The following is a 20,075-nucleotide window of genomic DNA, read 5'->3' as shown; positions in this document are numbered from 1 at the left end:
GCAAAGGCTCTAGGGAAATTAGTTTTTAGGAAGTGGAATCCAGTGGCTCATCGCACATTCTAAATGGCATCAGAGTGAGAATGACAGTCTGGCTGATTGGGTTTAGTGATGTGGATAGATTTGGCTGCTGTATCATCCAAAGTAGATTGAAAACCCCCAGATATCAATGAGACCTTACAAAGGTATAAGGACTATTGAGCAGCAATTCATTCTAGGACTCCATTTAAGTGAGAACAGCAGATAGGCCAAGAGAGATCAGGACAATTTCAGTACTGGAATTATAATCAATGAAGATAGATAATCTTAAATTTGTTCTTGTGCCTGTCCTGACTTGTTCAATCCACAGATATTTCTGACACATCTACTGTGTACCGGGCACTGTGTTAGAAAGTGTACACAGCAGTGACTATGACAGATACGATCCCTGCCCTCATGCAGTTTCTGTCCTAGTGAGGGAGACAGACACGTAGACAGACAAATGAGTATATAAGTGCAGATGGTGATGGACGCTTGAAGGAAGAATAGAAGGGTGCTGGTGGGGAGAACAACAGGGCCACAGACCAGGTTGTCATGAAAAGCTACCCTGAAGGTTCAATTTCAGTCCATGAAGTGTTTGAGGAAGCCCTGTGTGCGAATCCTGTGTAAGGACGTTCAGATTGGTCCTCTAGTTCCACTTCTTCCTACTTTCTAAGACACCTTGTGCCCCCAGCCCCTTTCCTTCAGCCAGTGCTTTCCATTTTTCTCCACTATCTCCCCACCCTCTGCATGATCAATTCTCTCCAATTTTGAAATAAAGCCATCACATTTGAATTCTTCTCTCCAGCCTTATTACTTAATTTCCTCACCACTAAAAACCTCCCATAGTCCCCTCTTAACCCCTTGTTGATTTTGTTTCATTGAGGTGTATTTAAATAGGTTTCTGAGGCATAGGTCTATCCAAAAGACTGATGCACATATACTTAAAGTTTTAATTCAGCTGAACTACTAACATCTTTGCTTCAAGTACCATGTCATTTTTCATTAAATTATAAGCTACTACATCTTAAAATAATAACCATGTGATAGTGTTATTTTTGCAGTTTCTCACAATAGGTGCAGTTGAGGACAGATTAAACTGTTCTGGGCTAAAATGAAGCTCTTGCCAAAAGAATTTGAAATCCTTAAGCTGAGACTTGATCAAGGTAGAACCACATTTTGCCACATGACACAGTGCGGATGTGGAATGGGTTGTTGTAATAAGCAAATTAATAATAAACAAATAATAAAGTGATTGGTTTTTGTAGGTTTTTTTTTGGTGTTTAATCTCGCAGCAGATGGGCATAAATTAGGTCACATTAAAATGAATTTTCCAATTTTGGTAGCTCTATGCCAACCTGCCGGAGTGTGAATCCCAGTGACTTGCATAATCTCTCTTACTCAAGCATCTCTGAGACCCTTCGGAGCAGCTGACAATCAATCGCCCCTGCATGGATCTGCCCAGGATGCCACTTTGTACTGACCTCTGCTCTACCAGTGGCCTCAACCCACATTCATCGGTCTCTAGAGCACCTGGCAGCAGACACCAGCAAGATCGTTCTAGCTATTAATGCTCTCTGTTCCATCTAGGGGGTGCCAGCACATTATTCTCTTGCCCAATCAGGAGAATGCATCTTCCCTTCTAGTTCTCTCAGGGGAGCCCAACAGCAATGCTTCTTCTTGAACTCTCAAGTTTTAAGAAATTAGTAAAAAAGTTCTTCCAGTTCTCACACTCAACCCTTTGTCTTTCCAGATTGTGACTGGGAGAGTTCATATGCCCATCACCACAATCTACTCAAAATCACTATGCCTTCTGGAATCCCAGGCTTTATAGCTGAGTCTGGTTATTCACACTAGATTTCTTAGCTTTTCTTAGAGTTAATTCCTACCCAGCGACTTACTTTCTGTTTTAGTGAGGATGGTCTAGATCATGCTACAAGAAAGAACTCCAAAATCTCAGCTGCTTAAAACAATATAAGTTTATTTCTCATTTATGCTGTGTGTTCATCATAGATTAGAAGTGGAGAGAGGGGGGTTCTGCTCTTTACTTAGGGACATGGCTAAAGGGAAACTCCACCATTTGGAAAGTTTCCAGTCATGGTGGCACAGGAGAGGGACACTACATACCGGTTCTTAGTGGTTTTCCCCTGAAAGTGGCATGTGTCACTTCTCCTCAGGTTTCCTTGGCTAAAGTCAGTCAGCTGACCACACTTAACTTCAAGGGACCAAGGAAGTGCAATCCTGCCATGTGCCTTGAAGGAGGTGAACTGGGAATGTTGGTAAACAGCACTAGTAATGATCACACCGCCTTCCTTGAAATTTTGCTTCTATAACCTTCTCCCTCTCCCTGCCCACTCCTGCCCCTTATGACATAGCTCTATTTGAATGACCTTCAGTCATGTAAGTGGCTCAAGGTTCCTCCTTATTAGTGAGTGGTTCTTGCTAAGGGTCTCTCTTGAGTTGTTGGCATGGACTTCAGTCATCTCAAGGCTCATCTGCTTTTAAGGTCACTCATATAGTTGTCAGGCCTCAGTTCCTAGCCATGTGGCCCTCTCCATTGGGCTGCATTTGATATGATAGCTTGCATCCCCCAGACTGAGAGATGAGAGAGAAAGAGACATCCCAAGACAGGTAGAAGCCACAGTGTTTTTTAATCTTATCTTGAAAGTGACATGCTGTCACCTTTTGCCAGATGATGAACCCTGGTACTGTGTGGGAGAAGAGACAAAGATGTGCATACCAGGCGGTAGGTAATTGGGGACCATCTTGGAGTCTAGCTAGCACTGTCCTTCAAGAAGGCTCCTCACGTCCCATGTAAATCCATGGCTACAAATAAATGCTTTCTGAATCTCAGCTTCTGCCAAGCAGTGTACCCAACACAGAGCAAATATAATTTAGAATTTCTTTCTAGGGGGTCACTTCATTTAGACTAGTGTTGGTCTTCTTCTATGCAGTTAAATAGTCTTGTATCTTAATCATTTTCTATGTCCCATATCCAAGGAAGTACATTTACTCTTCCACAGAACATTTGCTTTATTTATGTTCTAAGTGCTATTTTTAAGTCACTTGTGTTTAGGTGGTGGTTGTACTTCAAATGTTAACAGACATAATATATAGCAAATAAGAGCAAATAGATACTTGATATTTTTTCCTGCCCCTTTCTGTAGAAGGATGAGCTATGTGAGCTAAGTGTGACTTTAAATAGGACACTGGGAGGAATTAGAAATTGTGGCACGGTTGCAGAAACCCCACATTACAATCCATCCTTGTCAGCACTCTGTGATTCCATATACCAGTATTCCTTTTGGGTTAATCAAGAAATCATTGAAAGATATTAGAGGGAAAATACAATTTTTTAAGGGTAAGGAAGTTCATATTTGGAAGGAGGGATTATGCATGGCCGTTATAATAACAAATAGGGGAATGCCTATGTGAATTTTTATGCACTCTTGATTTTATTGAGCAAAAGTAGGGCGATTTATTTTCCTTTCTTTGTTAATTGTTCATACAGGAATAAACCCTACTGTGCAGGAAACTAGGCACTCTTCCCTACCTTCTCCTGGTATTGAAAGTTTATTGAAATCCTCAAATCAGTTTCATACCATGGTACCAGTGATGTCTCTTGGATTAATTCAGTCAAACCATGCAGTGTGACCAATGCAGACAGTCTGTTAGAAGCACATGGATAGCTTGCCTTTTCTTCATTCTTTCTGCCTCTATTGTTTCTGCATTTTGTTTGCTTTTATCCTGCCATCTTGAATCTCTTGTACCCCAAATTATAGTATGCTCATTATATGCAAGGTTTCTCCTCCTCCCCGCCCCCTCTTCCTTCCCCCAGTGACATCTCACTTCATTCCCAAGAAAAACATCGCCCTCCCCTCTCAGCCCGCTGTGTTTACATTTCTCTGCTCTTTTCCTCTCTCCCCCTGGCATGCTGGTTTAATCAATTTTACCAAATGACTTTCCTGGCAGCTGTAAAAAGAAAACTCAGAGCCAGTTAATAGCAATCTAATACAGTACTTTTTGTCATTTCTCTGAAATGTACAGAAATGTTTGGTCATTGGATTGATTTTTAATGATCTAAATGATCAGATGTCTCAACTCTGCACTGCAGCAGCCTGATAATAAATAGGAAAGGGGAGGGGCTTGGGCACTGGGTGCTCACTCAGTGCCACATAAATAATCCCCCAAATGCCAGCTAAAGAGACAATGTAAAATATGTCTTTGCCAAATCATATATTAGCATTTTTAAACAAAGACACCTAGCTCTTTTAATTTTGCATATGGAGGAACTAAAACAAGATGTTTTGGATGAGGGTTTAGAAAGTCATTGATGGGCTTAGCAATCAGACTGCAGCCTAATTCTATGCATATCTGTTGACATAAGCAGGACGTCAGCAAAGTGCTTCCCAACATCCCCAAATAGCATCCTGGCATCTCAAAGGTAGGGGGAAGCTTTGGCTATCTTTTATCTGAAAGGCAATAGAACTCTCAAACATATACGAAATCAGTAAACTGCAAAACAAGGCACTTGTTTTTTCTCTCTGTAAGAAATAAATTAAACAAAAATAAAGATAAGTATGGGGAAAAGAAACAGTGAAATATTATGAACTCCCCATAAGGCTTATTAACTAGCTGTGAAAGCTTGGGTGACTTGCTTAACTATTCTGGGCTTTGGTTTCCTCACTGCAAAATGGACAGAGTAGTAGTACTTTTCTGGATGATTAAATGGAGAACAGCAAGTCAAGTGTTTAGCATTGTGTCTGGTACTTACTAGTTACACAGCTCATGATCGTTTTTACTATATCTACCCTCTCTGTAATTACCCCTCCCTACAGTCCTGTCCGGCCAGGTCTACATCCACAGGATGCGGCTGCTCTCACAGTACGGCGGGCAAAGTGGTTTTGGAGTCCAGTCGCAGCTCAGACACTTACTTTCTGGGTCCATGAGCAATAATAACCTAACCCCTTCTAGGCTCTTTAGCTTCCTCACCTATAAAGTGGGCGGTGTTAATACTAGCTTTATAGGGTTATGACAAACATTAAAAGAAATAACTTGTGTAAAACTCAGTGCACAAAACCTTTCCCCATCAAAGGGACTCAAAAATGTTAGCTTTATTTCATCCTTCTCCCCTCATTTCCAAAAGTTCTAAATGGTGTGTGGAAGGAAGCTAATTTGTTTCTTGTGCTAATGCTTCAATTAATATGATGTTCTTTTGAGAAGCTCAGCTCAATTTACATAGCTATACAGATACATATACATCTGTATACAGATACATCCTTTACACCAGGCTGATTTGGGGCTCACACTGATGAAAGGAGTTTTATATATGTCTTCTGTCAAAAAAGTATAGTTCTCCTTGAGAAAGAGGCACTGTTTCATTTTAAAGGCTGGATCTTAGTTATCAGTACAATAAAGTCACCAAGTTGGGCTGCCTACCAGTCTAATGAGTTTCTGTTGGATTAGTTCCATTTGGTCTGTTTCATGGCCTGGGTCAGACAGCTCACTAATGGATGCACTTAACGATGCCACTTTGGTCCAGATGGTGTGACTGAAGAGGCTCAATTTCAGTGCTGGTAAAAGTGACCCAGAGGCACTCTTTGCTGATGATATTAGGGGCATGGTCTTTGTATTTGAAAGACACCGTCTCCCTCTCCCCATCCCATATTGCAAGAAAATTAGATTCTAATAGAAAGAACAGGGCCCAAGAGTTGTAGTAACAGGAGTTTATACCCTCATTTGAGAAATTTTGTATTCCTAGGGTAAATGAGATCAGTTTTGGCTTGTAATAAGAGTTCCTTATGTTTTTCAGATGTTGGAGAAAGTGTAGCAACAAAGCAAAGCAAAACTTTGCAGTTACCATGGCGGGTGGGAGTGGAGATATAAAGCAAGAAAGACATAAAACAGAATTGAGTTTGATGGGTTGTTTTAATTTTCTGTAAATATGTTAGGTCTTTAGAAATAAATTTATAATCAAAATTATAAATATATTTTACAAAGGATTGGAAAGCTGAATATCAATTATATTGTAAAATGTTTCAAAATTTTTAAATGGATAGAAAAAATCTGTTTGGACTTAGGATCCCTAATTATTAAATATTTATTTTTAACTCTGAAAACAGCAAATCACCTACATATTTTATAAATCTATATCATTGTCTTTATACATACTAAAAATGTCTCAATCATTTGTTAGTATTTTGTCTTTGTTAGTATACTTTTTTAAGTGTCTTCAACCCTATTAAATGTTTAGAGGCTTGGAAGTTACTAGGGAGGAGAGAGAAAGGTACAGCTTCTCCAAGAACTCAGCATCTGGTCAGAGAGATAGAAACAGGATTCTTTTATTACTGTCAACAGTTCCCAAATAAATATCCTTGTGTGTGTGTGTGTGTGTGTGTGTGTGTGTGTGTATTTGCACTAAAGGAATCATTTTTGTAGGATAGACTCCTGCAAATCAAAGTTATGTGATTTTACATTTTAAAAAGTCTACTCATTTGTACTCCAAGAAGGTCTTTCCAATCCGTGTTTCCACCAAATGTTTTAGGTGTACCTGTTTCCCACCCCCTCACCATCATTGGATATTTTTAGTCTTTCATTTTTACCAATGTGATAGGAAAAATTTCTCATTGTAGTTTGAATTTATTCCTTTGGTTATCAGTGAGATAGAACATCTTTTCAAATGGCTATTGGCTATTTGCAGTTCTCCTTATGTGATGTTCATTTGCATCCATTTCCCATTTGTCTTTTGGGTTGTTGGTCTAATTCTAATTAATTTATAGGCTCTCCTTAAAGCAAATGATACAAAAATCGTACCATGGCTATGTTTATAGCCTACTCTGCTAACTCACTTTGCATTAGTCATCGCTGGAGAAGCCTATACTATTTAGCTTTTTCATATTTCTACAGTGTTGTTTTTCTTCTTCCCAAATGTAACATTCCCACCATTGAAGTCAGCAGGTTAGATGGCAAACATTTGAGGAGGTCAAGGGCAACAAATATGTATTAATTTCTTGTACGTGTTAAGTGGTTAACCTATACCTTCCCATGTACAGTCATTGTACTATAGTAATCCCAAACAAACCTAAGAAATAGGTATCATTGTTGTTTTCCAGAGGAAAAAGATTAAGATTCAGAGAAGGTTGAGAAATGAGCCCAAGGTGAATGAAGTGATAAGAGACCTCAGGTCTGTCTAATCATACCAAACACCTGGGCTCCCTCCACCAAACCACACCTTCTTCAAAAATACTCCTATTAACCTAGCAGGGCAAATTAGCTCGTTTGTACTCAGGGCTCCGAGAAGATGTCATACAGAAAGAGGCAAAATTAGGACTTAGGTTTATCAATCTCAAGCTTTGGTTGCGGACTAGAGGGGGGAGGGCGAGGCTAATGATAAGAGGGATAAAGTCATCCTTGGATTAACTTGGGTAAAGGAAGAAAAAACGGAAAAGGCAATCTCAACAGTACTGAGGATATAGGGTGCCCGTATCAGTGAGCTGGAGCTTGCCAACAAAGAGGAAAAAGGGAGAGACCATCCAAATAGAAATGTGCATCCACTTCAGTGTTCATGAACCATCAAAGAAACAGCGTCAACAGAACAACGACAGCAGCATGGACTGGAGAACAGTTAAGACTAATGGTGCCTCATTATGGGATGCCATTCAGACTGGAGGTTAAAACAAAAAAAAGCAGAACTTCATACTGCTGAAAGTTCTCCCAATAGGAAGCGTGTCCAAATACCAGAGACTTAGTTTCATGGGAAGAGGATTAGTTATACCTTGGCCTGTTTATCCAAAAGCAAAGATGTGGGTAGCCAGTTTACTAGAAGTGTCTTCTTGGAGTATAAGGGACAATTATGATAGCTTAGGCCACCGGCTTTCAGTAAATTCCATCTTGTACTTTACAAAAGTTAGCTCATTATTCTGCTGTTCTTATGAATGTGTTAGTCTGCAAACATATCGTTGTCCCAAATTAGTCACCTAGTGTTTCTCTGAAAGTGATTTAAAATAAGCACACCCACGTCATAATATGGAATAGTAAAATAGGTCCTGGCTTGATCCTTTAAATGGAATTCAGCAGAAAGTATGATTCGCTTTCCAAGGGGTTTTTGGCACACACATCAGCTTCTGATTTCCTAACATTAGAATGTGATCCTTGCCCTGAGTATTGACAATATCATGTAATATAAGAAACCTCTTTAGTTTCCCCCGTGAACTCCAAGAGAGATCCAAGCCTACTGATAAATGATGGATTTGCAAATTGAACATAGCTTTTGTTTGTTTGTATTTACATTGGTTGTCACAGGTGTCATCAGTTGTCACAACTGTTGTTTCAGTTCAATAATAGCAATTGCAATTTTGAGAATTAAACCTCTGATTTTAAAAGTGTTTTTTTTGGCAGATGAGCTTACTCACCAGCTATTTAGAAAGAAAAAAAAAAAATGTGAGAAACCATAAGCTTCCCTCTTCTAACTTGGTTACCTATTGAGAAGTGCCCTGGATTATAATCAGTGTTTCATGCTGAACCCTCTCAGGGAGGATGCCTTTGGTGCAAGTCTGGAGCTGCTAACTCAATAGCTTAACATAAACAAATAGGGAAGATGTGTTGTCTTATAACTTGAAACTCCAAGGTAGAGCATGCCAGGGATGGTTTTTTGTTTTTGTTTTTGTTTTATTTATTTGTATTATTTATTTGTTTATTTAGTTATTTTTCAGGGATGGTAATTAAGAGGCTCAGGCACATCACCCAGGTTCTGCTTGCCTTCTTAGCATGTTGTCTTTTTGCTCAGACTGACTCTCCTAATTATCACAAGATCATGGCCCCAGCCAGGCACAAGGTCCAAAGGTAGAAAATGAACCCTTTCTTCTTTGTGCTTCTCTTTTTAAGAAACGCTTCTCCCGGAAGTCATCTCAGCTGACTTCCTTTTATATCTCTTTGGCGAAGTTTGGTCTTAGGACATAAAGGAATTACTGGCCAGAAAATGGGATTAGACTGTTCAGGATTTACCCCTGAGCTGGGCAGGGAGTCACTTTCTCTGAGTACTTAGCTGCCTCAAAAAGTAAATTCCCGCAAAAATAATTGCGTTTCTGCCAGCAAGGAAGAGGGAGGGTGGACGCTGAGTGGTTTACCAGCAATGGTAAAGGAACCATGGTGTTAATCACATGGTAATAAATGTTAAAACCGAAGTTTCAACAAAGGCACTGAGGTACAATAGCCACATTCCAAAGTGTGGTGCCCGTCCTAGATTCCAAGTTTCAAAATAGGTGGCCAAGAGTCAGTTTCATGACATTTGGGCCACTTACACCAGGGCCCTTAACTCAGATCAAGGCAATAACAGAGTTCAGAGAGGGGAAAGGAAGTGCAACTTATGAAAAGCTATTATTCATCTTTTATAGAAAGAGTTAACTGGGTGGTGCTATGAGCCCTACCCTCTCTTCCCTCAAAGGGGGCTGCAGTCATCTCATTCACATCAAGCCCAGAAAAAGAGGATTCGATGGTGGGAATTTTCCCCATGGACCGGGTGTACACTGCACGTGAGAGAGAGAGCTGGCCCTGAGCCAAAAGGCACTTGGACTTCAACAGCAAGGGTTTGGGTTTATAAGGATTGGATCCCTAGAAAACCGTGGGCTTGGTGGGGGGCTGAGGAACCAGCAGCACTCTGAACACAAGCTCTTCCTGGGTCCTAGGAGTTGTCACCAGAGGGACCAGTGGGGATGCGGCTGATGAACCCACAAAAGTGCCCACGAGACAAAGAGGCAGCTTTCAACATCTGCCAGGTCCCCAGTGCAAGATGCCATCTTAGGACAGTGCTCGTTCAAAAAAAAACTCTTCTCCTTCCTTTCATCACCTCTCTGCATGCTCTCCGACCCCAGAGGAGTCAGTAGCAACAGCTGTGAAGTCAGGCTAGCAAGGAGGGGGGAGATAAACCTTACCGCTGCCTCACCCACTCACCCTGTTGCAAGCAGCTAGTCTGCAGTGGGTCCAGCTGGGAGCTCGAAGATGTGAGTTAAATCAAGTTTGGAGTTTCAGAGTACAGTTTGGAAGGGACATTCTATTTTTATTTTTATTTATCGATTTTTAAATATTTATTTATTTATTTGGCTGTGTCGGGTCTTAGTTGCGGCACACGGGATCTTCATTGCGGCTCACAGGCTCTTTGTTGTGGCATGTGGGCTTCTCTCTAGTTGTGGAGTGCAAGCTCCAGAGTGCGCAGGCTCAGTAGTTGCGGCACACGGGCTTAGTTGCCCTGCAGCATGTGGGATCTTAGTTCCCCGATCAGGGATCGAACCTGCGTCCCCTGCATTGGAAGGTGGATTCTTAACCACTGGACCACCAGGGAAGTCCCTGGAAGGGACATTCTAATATCTGAATAGAATCTGAGTTGATGGTTTAAAGAGAATATAAAGTTCTCTGTTGCCTAAGATTGCCCAGAAAAGTGACGAGACTTTCTCCATAAATTAAACTTAAAGGGGTAGTGAGAAACCAAAATAAAATGTGTTTTTTTTTTTTTTAAATTTTATCATTTATTTATTTATTTTTGGCTGCATTGTGTCCTCGTTGCTGCGCGCGGGCTTTCTCTAGCTGCAATGAGTGGGGGCCACTCTTTGTTGCGGTGCGCGGGCCTCCCACTGTGGTGGCCTCCCCCGTTGTGGAGCACGGGCCCCAGGCGCGCAGGCTTCAGTAGTTGTGGCTTGCAGGCTCTAGAGCTCAGGCTCAGTAGTAGTGGCGCACGGGCTCAGTTGCTCCGCGGCATGCGGGATCTTCCCGGACCAGGGCTCGAACCCGTGTCCCCTGCATTGGCAGGCGGACTCCCAACCACTGCGCCACCAGGGAAGCCCTAAAATGTGTTTTTAATACATATCACATGTCCTTATTTTCAATGACTTTGTTATAATATTAATACTCTTTAAAAACATTTTTTTAATATCCTGACAATATCACATCACATTTGTATCTCTAGGTGCATGTTTCTCCTTTCAATCGTCCTCTAATATTTGAAAGGAAAATTATTTACACTGTCCAGCAAATATTCTGATTTTTAAAACACCTATGTGCCAGTGGAAGAATCTCAAAGAAGATCTGTGTTAAAGGTGTAAGAAGCAGTAAGTCATTGTGAAAAACAAGGGAAATGGGAAAGTTAGTATTAATGGTAGTGCCCTTCTGTCCCGCTCCACTGCCTTTCACTTGCCCTTGTCTTTATTCTCCTCTTCTTCCTTTCAGACTCCTTAGGACTGGGAGTTTAGGATTGTCACTTGCTCACAAAAGGTACAGCCCATGAGGAGAAGTCACCAGGGATTCTGGGTTGCAACAATGGCTTGATCCTTCTCCTTCAGGAACAAAAATATTCCAACCCTTGACACACTATGGTAGCCTCATCCAAATGGCCTGTGCCTCTAATCAGTGGGTATTTGTTGGGCAGAGGGAGAAAGGTGACGAGTTTATTCATTAACTTTGTTCCTGCTTCCTGTGCAACTTCGATTCTTTTAAAAATAAAGCAGGCATTTCAAAAATCATGGAAGCTTGCTGAGAATCCTGATGACAAAGGGTCAGATTCTCATCTACCTGTTCCATCAGCAATCTGAAGGGGAAGGGTCAGTGAGAAGAGTGGAGAAATCCTCAAAGTAAACTTACTATTTGATCAGCTTTGCTACTTCATTTTGTGGAAAAATTTAAAGTTCTTTTGTGTCTTTATCCATTTTACAAACCTCAGAACTAAAAACGGCAGATGAAATCATGTTACATTTCACATTGACTTCTTCCCTGCTCATATGATGTGCTTCCCGTAGAGAAAAGTATAAGCTACATGGCTAGGCAATTAGATCACATATTAGTATTTTTCTTTTTCATTCAGTTTTGGACATGGTGTTTATGTTTGCCTGTTTGTATCTGTTAGGTGAGCTGTGTGGTCTGCAGTGATGTTTTTAGGGGTGGAGTATGCCAATTAGAGAGAGAGGCAGGCTAGTTGATAGTTTCAAGTGCCCAGCATTATGGATTTTCCTCCAAGTCAGAACATTAAGAAACACAGCAGAGCAGAAGGTATTGAATGCTAGGTGACGGAGGAGTTATCTGTCTACAGTAGGCAACTAGGATTTAGTAATTAGCCTTGAATTTATTTTGCACTCAAATGCAAAGAATGTTTTGATTAATTATATCAAAATGACTTTAAAACAATTATTCTAAAATATTGACTTCTGGTTTCAATGTTTTAATATTTTAAAACTGTTAAATGATTATTTTAAAATAATCATATGAATGCCCTTTTTTCTCCCTAAAAAGGAATTATGCCTTTCAAGTACTAAATTCTCTTCCTCCATAAAGCTAATAAAAATCACGCTATTTTCCTCCTTCCTTAATCTCTCTCTCTCTTTCTGTCTTTTGCCTCCTTATCTGAAACAAATGAACATTCAGTGAATAAAATGATGAAAGGGGTTTGAGAAAAATAAGAAGCTAATATTTTGACTGGAACTGTAATAGATGTCAGTCAGAGAAAAAGGATGCTCTCTCCAGAATCCCTGCATTTGGATGTAGATGTAGATACATTAATTGTTCTTTCCTTTGTGTGTATGTATGTGTGTGTGTGTGTGTATGTGTGTTTTAATTTAAGCCCCTTGATCGAGTAACCATCAATTCAATGTCAAGCTAATTCACTTGGCTAATTCACTATTACAATATAGCCTTAATTTTAAATTGCTTTATTTTGGGGGAGAGGGAAAGGATTTATGAATAGCAACATAAAATTTCTTATATGGTGACTCGTCTAGTCAAGATTTTGATTGCAAGAAAAAGAAACTGACTTAGACTAGCTTCTGTGAAAAAGGAGGAAATATACTTACTGGAAAGATACAGAAAATCACGGAAACAAAATGGAACTGGGTCTTGTTGGATTTGTAAAACTCAAGAATTGAGGCAACCCCTCTTTCTGTGGCTGTATAATCATCCATTTCTGTTTGTCTCTGTGTTTCAGCTCTTTGGCCTGCTTCTATCTGTAATTGCTACAATTTCCTTAGTCATTAGTTTGCACTTGACCCAAAATGCCTTCAGCCCCTAAGTCCACATAACATTTTGGTTCAAGCTCATCTGGAACTGATCAGATTCCCTATTTTCTTATGACCATTCACATTCCAAATATACAATATTAATGTTTTCTATCCAGTGAATGAATCAGGTGCTAGTGGGTCAAGTTTTCATACCTATTGCAGTCAGGTTTTATAAGGGTACTAAGGATGTAGGGAAGAAAAGCTCTTTAGAAAGAGCTGTAGGCAGACAAAAATAATCATGTTTGGTATAGTGATTGATTCATTTATGATAATTATTCACTCAACTAATATTTCACTGAGCACTTATTATGCACCAGACACTATTCTAGGCACTGGGGATACCACAGGGACAAAACCAACCAAAAAAATCCCAGTGCCCTGATGGAATTTCTCTTCTTATGATGATCAATAGCCCTCTATTTCAAAGATAACTGAAAAAAAAAATGGAGTAGCAATGTCCTCATACAGTAAATATGTGCTGAAATAACAATACATATGTATTGTGTCTTTATATGTATATGTAATATCTACATTATAAATATATACATATAATTTTTAAATATCATAGTCATAATTGCTTTTACTTAGTTAACTGTCAATGGTGTGTGAGTGGGAGCGTGTGTGTGTATTGGAAGCGGTAATTGAGGTCTTTGAATTTTAAATGACATGTGATTTGCAGATTTTGATGCAGCTTCTTTTAACTTCCTATGAAAATAGTTATGAAAATATACCCTCCCAAAATTACAATTAAAAAAGCCCTTAAACCCAGGACCACGAGTGATTCATTGCCAGAATATTAAAGAACCAATAAATTAGATTGAAAATATAAATGGTAGACCATCCATCCTATTCCATTCTAAAAGTAGGTAAAAATAATTTCTTGGATTTACCTGGACCAGAAAACATATATACTGTATATTGGGTTGGCCAAAAATGTTTGTTCGTGTTTTTCCGTAAGTTGTTACGGAAAAACCCAAATGAACGTTTTTGGCCAACCCAATACTACTACTATAGTAGGTACGTAACTACCTTAAGTTTTTTAAAAGAAATATACCAGCAGATACAAAGTAGGATCAGAATTAAGGAGTTAGGAAATCTTCAGGTTTGCAGATACTTACATATTTGAGCTGGAGTAAAATAAACACATCCTGTTATCAAGATGTGCGATCAGATATTTCATTTTGCAAGTAGATATAGCTTTAATGTCGATGGTTCCAACTCTGAATGAGTACTACTTCTGGCCCCAGTTACAGTGTTTGTATGGACGTGGAAAAAGAATAATCAGTTATTCGTTTCTCTTTTTAAGACTTGATATTGATTTAGCTAATGATGTTAGTGCAGTGTTTGAATTCTTGAATATATATTTTGAATTTAACTGTTTGGCTTTGAGGTTTGACGTTAGATATTTCAAGTCTACCAGAGATTCTATCTGACAAATATTAGAAACTTGGGTTTGATATTCCAATATATTGATATTAACTATAAATGACTATTCTTCCTTAATAAATACTAGGTATATTTTTCTCTTCATTGGTGTCTCAGTTATGCAAATAATACATAGAAATATTCTCATTAAGAAGATTAATCAATTCAGAAATATGTAAAGTAAAAGGTGAGAATCCTTTTTTTAATGAGGCCTACTTTTACTTTCTTATCTCAGAGGTAATTAGCTTGTCAGTTGTTTGGTGTATATCCTTCTAGATCTTTTCCTCTACATTGGCATAAATATATATTTATATTCACATGCATATTTAAATTCATATTAAGTAATTCATATTAAAAATATTAGGCTGCAAACATGAGGGTTTTTTTTTTTTTCACCTACCAATATTTCAGATATTTTTTCCAAGTCATTCTTAGAAATCTATACTATCCCAGAAACATGGGTATATATTGAAGCTGGGCCTTATCTTATTACATGAGAAATATTTTTACTCCTTTAAATTTCTGAAACAAATATGATACAAAGCTTTTAGAAAAGTTTAAGGTAGAAATGAAATATAATTTCATTTCAGAAGGGACTTCCAATACTATCTCATTGGTTTTTGTTTCCATTTTTTTTCCATTTTAATTTAAGTAAATCGCAGACCATGTGAAGAATCTATATTTTATTACACTTTCTAATGACTGAATTAAAAGTATATGTGAGCAACATTTAAGGAGCTCTCTTTATGTTACAAAGTGTTTTCTATAATTTACCCCAGAAATTTAAAAATTATAATGACCTATAAATTTGCTATTATTTCTGTTACAATAAGGAAACTGAGCCTCACAGAGTTTTAGTGAGTTGTTCAAAATTACACAAAAAGTGAAAGGCAGAACCTGAAATTAAGGGCACACATCTTGAGACTCTAAGAAAGAATACAAATTCGAACTTTTCTTCTTCAAACTTGCTGTAGATTTTTTTCCACATTTGATTTTTGAGTAATCGATAGTAAGTGCTTTCTTTGTATCCTAGCATTAGTTATTCCAATACTTCTACTTTCAAAGATATTAATAGTGGAATTTAGCAAGCTTTCTAAATATCCCAGTTATGAAATGTATTGTGTTTGATGGTATGAGAATTTTGTCCTGTAAGTGTGTTTATTTATCATTTAAGATGAGAAGATTTGTTTAGGCTATATGGATCCAAAATGACTTGTTATATTAGTTAAATCATGAAAATTTCCATCAAAGCATCTGTTGGTTTTAGGTGATCAAAATGGGTGTTTAATGAATTTCTTTTTCACTTTTCTGTTGGTGGTTGTATTTTTGGTCATAAGAACATGTAGAAATTGAATGAACTAGCAACTTGCTGAAACATGACCCAGTTCCCTGATTCTTAGCGGTTGAAACCATGGCTTCATAAAGATCTCCTCTTATTTCAGTTATAAAGGTGCTGAACAGTGTGCCTTCAGGCTTTGCTAGAATTTGCCAGAAGTGGGAAGTCATCACTATCAACATGGTCATTAGTTAACGTTTGTTTACTGAGTGCCAGCAACGTTTTTGGTGTTATAAATACACAGAGAAAGACACTGTTGGGATTGGGATTGGTTTTCTGCAGCAGTGCGAGAGAGAATTTGGTCTGGAATGTTCTTTTCCTACTCGGAGGTAGGGGTGGGGAATGTGCAGTCATCTTGCGTCTCATTCTGTGTACCGGGATGCTACTCTCACCTGTTTATTAATTGATGATATTATATATATATAATACATAGAACAAAAATATGTATACTTACACACACATGCACATGCATAAGCAAAAAGTACACATAAATTTCATTTTTATTAGACAATTTAAAAAATATTTTGCTTTTTTGGCTTTTGGTGAAAAAGTCATATCCCCCAAGGTATCCAAGTGACTGTATCTTCTATTTATCTTCTATTTATAACATACTCATACTGCTAATATAGAGAACATGTTAAAAATTATGCAGAGGTATTTGTATATATAAATATTTTTATGCAAAAGTTAACCAGCCTCTTTAAAGAATGGGAAGCTTCTCTAAAATATCTGAAATGACAATTAGGATTCCTAGAAGATTAATCACAGAATACTTTTTAGACCCTTGTCCGTATCTAAACCTACAGGAGTTTTAATTTTATTTCACCCAAGTTATTTAAGAGGCAATCATTGGTAGTAGCTATTGTTTATAGCAAAATGTGATGGTGACCGAAAGATACACCTTAACACTTGAAATTAAAATTTCATTCTGAAAGTGAAACTCGGGAAAATCAATGAGTTAAGTCATTACATCAGATAAGTGACTGTCAGATAAGTGACTAAAGAGTTTTAGGAAACACACAAGGTTTGGACTAGGGTGTGTCTTTATTATGCTATGCTTACGTTAGCATAAAGATATAACTTAATCATTTGTATTAAACTCATTGTGAAATTGAAGGGGTTTGAAGAGAATGGAGTCCTGAAACTGACAATACAGGGATAAGACTTTGCCTAAAAAGTGTTAATTTTGTATTCCTACTCTTATGTTTTTGTAAACATTTTTTAAAGAACTCCCCTTTTCAAACCAAACCTAGGTATAAAACAGGTAAAAGCAGAGGGGCTCTGGTTGAAACAGTACGAGGTAGTCGGCCTTCCCTTTGCCCTGAGTGGGCTTGAGGCAACTTTGCAAAACCACAGGACTCCCAGGAATTTAGTTTGAACACCATCACCCCTGGGAGCAAAACCCCCTAGCCACGGCAGAAAGAGACTTTAATTATAGGAAAAGGGCATGGGGACACTGGTTAGTTAATTCTTCTCTGACTTTGAGTACAGTAAACAGTCTTTCATGAAAATGTTAGAGTATTCAGTTTGCTCGGAGTTTGTAGTTTACACTTTATCAATAAAATGGCATCCTGTTTTTAAATTTTTTTCTTGTATCAGTCTCCTATGAGGATAGTTAATGTGAGTCCATCCTTGAAAGACCGAATACTCTCGTGCTTATCTTGGGATTAAATTTTTAAAAAGGAGAAGATGACTAGCCTTTGTGTTGTTAGATCTGAGCCTACACCATGGCTGTAGGAAGTTTGTGCCAATCTATGGTGTCCTGCTAATAATGAGAGCTCCTTTACTGATTGAAATGATGGGGCTGAGATCTACCATTAAAAGTAATTTTTTATGCTTACTCCTATATTTCTTAGAAGTTCCATGAAAAGATGATTACCTTTTAGTAGAAAAGACAGATTTGTATTACCCTAGTCCATCAACATTATTCATCTTTGAGAACTTTTTTTTTCAAATTGCCAACCTATTAGTTCTGCCCAAATGTTGTTTCATGAAGACCACACATTTGTGAAATATTAAATAAGTCTTGTGAAGTATCAGTTTGTAAAATAGCGGTCGTAACTCTGAAGACCCTGTTTCTAATATACATGGAATAAAGATGCTGGAAATCAGCTATTTCTATTCTCTAAGCAAACCCATTCTTTTATATATGTTTGTTGCCTTGAGTTTTCAAAATACTCAGTTTAGGATTGCTTATTAATATGTAGTCTTGGTTCCCTGAACTGTGAAGTAAATTACGTTTTTTTCTTTGTTGTCCCTCAGGCAGCAATTTGGCTTTTCTACTATTTATCATAGCTTCTCAGTTGTGTGTCCTTTCATTCTAATTTGTTATACCTTATTCTAGACAGTTGCATCTATAAAAATAGAAACAAAAAGCCAAGAAAAGTTTACTTTAAAAATATTCAGTCGAACTCTCCTCTTAGTTTACATATATTTTAAGTTTACATTTCCTCTAGTAAGCCGATGACTAAATTATTTACATTTAAAAAATTTTTAAAGTGATTTATTATATCATTGCCCACAAATGGAAGCATAGCTAACAAGTATTGAATGTTGAACTGTGTGGTAATTGAGAGAGATTCAGAGATATTTTTGGTATTATTTCACCCATGGGTATCACTTTGGCATACAAACAGAGTAGAGTAGAATGAAGTAAAAAATAAGGAAATTTCAAATAAATGTTTATTACAAGGGAAAATAAATTTCTATATCATTTAAAAAAATCTTTGTATTTGCTACTTTCCATGGAGACCTACTCTTTTATGTAGTGTGAGAACTAACTATTGGTTTTGAAATAGGTTAATATCCATCATTCTATCATCATCATCATCAAAGAACACTAACCTGTCAAATAATCATCAAATAATCTGAATTTTCTTCCACATCTACTACAAACATGATGTGTGATGATGAGCAAATACTATCATTTTGGAAATTCATCTCCAAAGTTGTCATAATCAATGTCCTACTCTCCTCAGCATGGTTCTGTGAGGCTAAAATAATACCTGTAAAAATAAAATTTTAGAAGCATAGCACTAATGCAAGATGGTATTCTTATGTACAGCAGAGGCACCAAAATATAGTGGTAATGCAGGCAGGCTTTGGAGACAGACTTTCTTGGTTCAAATTGTGACTCTTACTAGATGTTTGACCTTGAGCAAGCTGCTTAATCCTAGAGCACCACAATTTCCTCATCTGTAGATCAGGGCTAATAATAATCCATCCCTGATAGTGTTGTTGTGAGGATTAAATGAGATAATAGTGTATAGAACTTTAGTACAGAGGCTGGGACATTGTAAGTGTTCCTTGCTCTTAAATAATAATATTTAAATATCTCATGTAATATCAAATTTTGAATTACTCAGTGATGCTCGGTTCAAGCATTCATAGCTTGTTAAAAACAATTCAGACTGAAGTCTTCTGGTTCAGATCACAAATGACTTTATGGAAGAGATTTATTCCCTTCAGCAAAAAGAGGTCGTGAGGACACTGCCTAGGCTACAGGAAATCCCAGGAAATATTCTCAAGTTCCTTTGCAGCTGTGGTACCATCTTTTTGAACCTACAAGTTCAAATTGCTTTTAAATGAATCACTCAGTTCTTCCTCCGGCCAGGAATACTTTCATTAGGATTATCGTTTGATCAAAATGAAAACTCCCCAAATCATGGCAGTTTTCACGAGCAAATTTCTTTATACCTGGTTTTGAATTTGTGGGAAATGCCACGCCCCACTCCCCCCACAGCTCTGTGTAATGTTTTCTGCTGTGACAGGGCCTCACTGGGGAAATCCTAGCTGAAGATAATAGCATGATGTATTAAATGTTGCCAGTATTCCATTTAATAATAAGCAACTGCATAACAGGCTTTTTAAATACCTAAGTAAAAAGTGATACATTAATATTGAGTACACTGCTACTGTAAAGTCCATTCTCCTCCTGATTTCCAACAAACACCATTTAACTGCCAACCTACTATTACCAGAGTTTACTATTTTATTCTTGCTCCAAAATGGCATCAACAGCGATGGGGTGCTTTCAGGGGATTGTTGAACAATTTTGCAACAAAGGGGGAAGCTTGAGGAAATGCAAAACAGCCACTGTAGGCATGGCAAGGCTTTATCTCAGCACGCCTCAAATCCACACACCCCTTAATCAAACGAGCAGCTTTATGGCATGCGCAATTGCAACTGAAATATAACCGACTTCCGCAGAACTGGCTTCCAGAGGATTTCCTGTCCAAAAATGACCGTGTGGTCATCTGTAGCTA

General features: G+C 38.0%; 1 protein-coding gene across 5 annotated transcripts in view; it reads left to right on the top strand.

The window, feature by feature from the left end:
* PDE4D (phosphodiesterase 4D) overlaps positions 1-20,075 on the top strand; it is a 1,110,708-nt gene that overhangs the window by 532,724 nt on the left and 557,909 nt on the right. The window lies entirely within an intron of this gene.

Source organism: Balaenoptera musculus, chromosome 3, assembly GCF_009873245.2.
Source record: "Balaenoptera musculus isolate JJ_BM4_2016_0621 chromosome 3, mBalMus1.pri.v3, whole genome shotgun sequence".
Taxonomy (NCBI): Eukaryota; Metazoa; Chordata; class Mammalia; order Artiodactyla; family Balaenopteridae; genus Balaenoptera; species Balaenoptera musculus.
This window is presented reverse-complemented; position numbering and strand designations above follow the sequence as displayed.